The sequence below is a fragment of the Cricetulus griseus genome, chromosome 8, assembly GCF_003668045.3.
Source record: "Cricetulus griseus strain 17A/GY chromosome 8, alternate assembly CriGri-PICRH-1.0, whole genome shotgun sequence".
In the NCBI taxonomy this organism is placed as follows: Eukaryota; Metazoa; Chordata; class Mammalia; order Rodentia; family Cricetidae; genus Cricetulus; species Cricetulus griseus.
The window spans coordinates 52,274,851-52,280,400 of record NC_048601.1 but is presented as its reverse complement, the minus strand read 5'-3'; positions in this window follow the sequence as shown (position 1 = coordinate 52,280,400).

Here is a 5,550-nt window from a genome sequence, read left to right as displayed (position 1 = left end):
GGCTTGTTCACTAGTGGACTGGGCCCCGGGACAGCAGCAGGACCCTGCAGTGGGGGTTGGGTGGAGTGCCTGCAGAGTCCTGCTGTAGCTCTGGGTGGGGTTGCTAAGCTGCGGGTAGATATTGGCTTCCTCTGCTTCTGGGAAGGGTAGGATATTTAGGAGTTGAACACAGTCCCACCAGACAAGTGACTGCTTGTATTCACAACCCCAGACTTGACGCCTAGCCAACAACTTGTCTTCCAGCAATGCTGAAGATGTGAGGATTAAATAACATCAGGCCAGCGATGCTATGTGGCTGGCACTGCAAACAGAAAGGGCCAATAGTACTTTGGAGAGACAAGCTGTGCACACCGATCCCCTATCCTGGGGTCCCCACAGCTCAGCAAGGCTTACCTCCTTTTCACCCCTCGGCCATCTTCTGCTCCCACATGCCTGGGACTACCAGCAGGCGCCAGCCACAGGCACCTAGCCAGGCATCGGTTTACATGGAAAACACCAAGAATGAGGACTACAAGGCCCAGTGTTTTCAAGTCCTGTAGGCCTGTTGCTCCACTCTCAGAGCAAGTCAGTTCTTATTTTCTTGGCTGATGCTTAAGTTTCATGGGTGTAGACACAGCATGCCCCACTGTGGTTTCTGATATTGATTACCCCTGAGGGATTCTTTTCTTGTGTTCTTCCCACCCACTACTCTGCCATGGAGATCCAGGGAGGTGTTGACAGGAGCCCCTGGTTGTCTTCCTGGCTTTGGAAAGTTCCCACAGAGGATCTTGCAATGTCATGGAGTCAGATAACTGAGCTTCAGTATGTGGCTGTGCCACATTGCCAGCTGGGCAGATGGAGTACCCTAAGGTCAGTTGTAAGTACTAAAATGCAGCTAAATGGGCAACCCAGACAACCCTGGAGTTTTACAGGTCAGGCACCATCCCCAAGTTGGAAGCAGCACTGAGACACAGTGGGATGGGGTCACTCCTTTATCCTGCCTTAGGCTAGTTGCTTTCCACTCTGTCTCCCTGAGTAGCTTTCAAGAGAATCTGGCTTTGAAATAATTTGGTTCATTCAATTAAAACTTACTTTGCAAAGGCTAAGAAAATGGCTCAGTGCTTCCCAAGTGAGGATCTAAGGTCAGATACCAACACCCATGTGAAAAGGCAGGTGTGGTGGTGCATACCTGCAAAGGCAGCTCTGGGAAGACCCCCAGAGCTTGCTGGCCAGCTAGTCTTGCTCAATCAGTAAGCCCCAGATTCAGTGAGACACCTTGTCTCAAAAACATAAGGTGGAGAACGATAAAACATAGACACACATGAACACATACTCCACACCAGAGAGGAAAAGAAATGCCTGTCATGTGGCAGAGTCTGTGAGAGGCCCGACACAACCAACTTAGGACCTAAGGTAAATGCTATTAAGGAAGGAAGAAAGGGGATGAGGTGGGAGAAGACAGAGCATCCTTGTGGAGTCTGTGTTGGGAGGGTGTAGGCTCTGTAGGGTTTGGCAGAGCAGTGAGAATGGTTTTTTTTTTTTGTTTTTTGTTTTTTGTTTTTTGTTTGTTTTGTTTTGTTTTGTTTTTCCTGGCTGAAGGTCAGCAAGGAGGCTAATGGACCGGAGAAGTCTGAGTCAGGTTGGGCACTCAGACGGCGTGAGAAAGCTGGGTGTCACTGACTACACTACTCTCATCTCACAGGGGAATACAAAGACCTGGGGAGTGAAAGAGACCCTCCTAGGTCACAGCATCCAACTAATTGAATTCCAAAATGGAATCAGGGCACCGTGTGGCTCAGCTCCAGCAGAGCTGTTCACACAGCTAAGCAGCCCCTTCAGATCACCTCCTGTTCCTCTTTGGAAGAAGGATTCTGAGTGAGCAGTCGCCATTCAGGCTAACTGAGACCTGGTCTTCCATCCTTGCTCACTATGGAGTAAATGAACAATGGAGAAAGCAGAGGTAGACAGTAAGCTTGCCAGTCCTTGCTCTGTCACCCACGTGCTTTGTGGATTTGGGTGCATCTCTTCCACCTCCCTGGGGTTCACTTGCTCAAATGAGGGGAAACACTGAGAATGTTCCTAAGAGATTTTACCTAAACATACATGTCTTGTCTTTTACCCCCAGTTAAATATATATTTTTAACTGGTGCATAAAACTAAACATTGGAGCTTGGCATTGTGTTGCCTCAGCATTCAGTGGGCTGAGGCAGGAGGATCACATGTTCCAGGCCAGCCAGGGGCTGTGAATCGAGACCATATCTCAAACGACAAGAACATAAAATATGCACGTAGAAATAAATGGGTTCTGTGTGGTCCCAAAATGTGTTTGCATTGGGTGGGATCTAAATCAGCATAAATATTTATCTCCACAAACATGTATTTAAAAATACATATTTTTAATTAAATTAAATTAAAATACACATTTTAATTTAATTTATATGTAAATATTTAAATTTACATAGTTTATTTGTGGTGCAAACAAAGTCTTTTCTTGTCTGTTTTGAAATGCACAGCCATCGCCACAGCGTGTCCCATAGCATATCACTTCCACGTTGCTCCTCTCCAGCTCTAAGTCCCCAGGATCAGTCAAGTGCACAGAGCATGTTTTGACACCAGGGGGTGCTACACTCTTACCTACTCAGCTTCAGCTGTCTTGATTCACTGTCTAAGACTGCAAACTCTGACATTTACTTCCTTAAATCCAAACAGTATGTGCAACTCCAACCGCACTTCCAGAAAGAAGCACAGGACAGGCAACATCACATGTGCCACAGGCCTCAGGAAACAGTTTTCAGGCAAAATACCCTAACAGTGGCTCCTACAATGCTGAGCTAGAACCATCCACAAGAACACACACAGTCTAGGCAAGATGGTTTTCACCAGCACACTGATCCTGCATGTAGCTGGGTGGTTGTACTGAACTTTGGTCAGGGATCAAGGCCAGACTCTGCCACCCCACTGAGCAGATCCTTGTTCCTGCTCTCAACTTTAGTGTCCTCATTTGGGCTGTGTCCTCCCAGCCTAAGAGCACTCTGTTACTGATTCAACAAGTTTGGAGAGATTGGAAGGTGCTTGAGAGCCATCGTTAGTGTGTTACAAGGTAAGGACATAAGGAGTCAAGAAGCCTTGCTTTTGCAACTAGCTGAACACTAGACTCAATCACTCCAATCCTCTTTCTTTATCCATAAGATAGGAGCTAGCCAAGGGCAGTGCCATTGAGCTGCACTCCAGCCCTCATCAATATCTTCTATTCTTTTTCCTTTATGGCTTTTCCAGACTGAGAACTGCTAGAAACTAGTTCAGATCAAAGGTAGTTGTGCTTAGGGTTTGGGGACTGGATGAGTGGGTTGGTGGGGTTCTCCTTGGCAGGATCCCCCATTCTTCCTTCCTTGGTTCATAGCAATGGTTTTCTCAGCTCAGCTCTCAGGCATGAGAGAAATGAGCAGAACCAGCTTCATGAACAAGGTCACCCAAAAACATCACAAGACGATGACATCACTGTCAGCTCTGGCCCTGCAAAAACCCAGAGCTCGAATAACCAAGGGAAAGGGCAGGTCATCCTCACAGCAGGGCAACAGAGCTGGTGCCAGGCCTCTGCCAACTATCAGGGCCTGGGAGTGTTGCTGAAAGTTACCCAGGAGCCTCTCATACCTGCCTGTGCCCAGCCAGAGCTCTCACAAGCTTAGAACACTGTTCTGAGTCTCACCAACGGGAATCCCCACCCCCACCCTTTCCTAGAAGAAAGGTTAGCAACTGCCAGAATCAAAATAGATATGGATAGAATCGTGTGGCAAGACTCATGTTTAATTCAAGCACACCCAATTGCGAGATGTCCTGAGGAAGACAGCTGAGGAGCAAAACTTTTTCAAGTTATTGTCACTTTGTTGGAACTGCCTCAAGCCGGCCAACTTTTCTCTCTGGGCTAATGTTTCTGCCATACTGCATGTCAAGCAATCATGTCTTCAGAGCCCAGATGCTGCCCTGCTCTACAGGAGAGCCAAAATGTAGAACCTCACATAAGAAATCCTTCTGTTAAAGAAAATGGTTGTTCAAACTTTATCTATTCCATGTGCTCTGGTGACATGTGTGCTCACAAACTACCCCCAGGCTGCCCATCCCACTGGAGCACCATCCAGATTCATGGCCCACCTCACCCACCTCCTACCCCACCTGGCATTCTCACTCTCCTTCTTCAGCCCAAATGCGCTGGCTGTTTTGCTATTCCTCACAAGGGCCAGGTTCAGTCCTTCCTAAAGTCCTTTCCACTGGATCCCACCTTCTAGAATCATCTTCAGTCATGCTGAGCAATAGCACTACTTGTCAGGCTCATAAAACTCTTAATGACCCAAATACCCTACACCAACTAAGTCAGTTTCTGGAGCCTTCCAGGTTGATGTTTAAACACAAGCCAAAAAAAAAAAAAAAAAAGAAGTAAAACATCTCTCTTTTGAGAGCCAATGTCCTGGATGAGGGTTTCTCAAAAAGCAATCCCAGGTCAACAGCAGCAGTACCTGGGGGTGTGTTAGAAATACACATTCTTGACTAGCTGGTAGATCACTTGCCTAGCACAATAAGGTCCTTAGAACAATAGCAAATCAAGTTCTCCCCATTCCAAAGTTACCAAATGAGCAACTTTGTGTATAGGGCCAGGAGTATGCATATGAACAAGGCCTGGGGTGACTGCACATCAGGTTCTGAAAAGTGCTGGCTTCCATTCTTGGTGCTCGGGATGTCTTAGGGATCAGGAGCATCAGAATGCCCCTGAGCTTGTCAGAGTGCAGATCTCCAGTGCCATCCAAGCTCATAAACATGACCTGTCGGATCAGAACCTGTGCTCAACAGATCTCAGTGACTCACACGGGCTAGGAATTAAGAAGTCTCCCAGCCCTGTCCTGAAGGACTCAGAAGCCATGAAAACTGAGAGCTAAGCCTGGCCTGTCTGGGTTGCACATCTCAATTATCTTTGTGTATAGAAAAAAAAAATCAGGCTTGCTAGAGAAAAGGCTCAAACCAGGGCTGAGGCAAAGAAAGAAAGAACCATACACCCCGTACCCATTCTAAAAAGCTGGGCAGGGTGGCATGAGCTTGTAATCCTAATGATGGGTAGATGGAGATGATGAATCCCTAGAGCTCACTGGTGAGCCAGCGTAGCCTGCTTGGAGAGTTATTGGTCTGCGAGGGAATATCTCAAAAATAAGTGGGCAGGCAGTGCCTGAGGATACCATGTAAGATTGTCCTTTGGCCTCTCCATACCCACCCACGTGTACCTGTACACATGCACACACAAACATACAAAGCAAGGAAACACTCCAAGAATGAGGCTGATGTCAGAAAGACACGTTAAAATTTTTATTTTATATTTAATTATGTGTGTATGGATTTCTTTGTGCAGTGTCCACAGAGGCCAGAAGAGGGCATTTGTGCACCCTGGAACTGGAATTACAAATGTTTGTGAACTGCCATGTTGATGCTGGTAATCAAACGCTGACCCTCCAGAAAAGCAGCCAGTGTTCTTAACTGCTGAGCCATCTCTCCAGCCCCAGAAGCCAGTTTAAAGGGTTCTCATTGGTC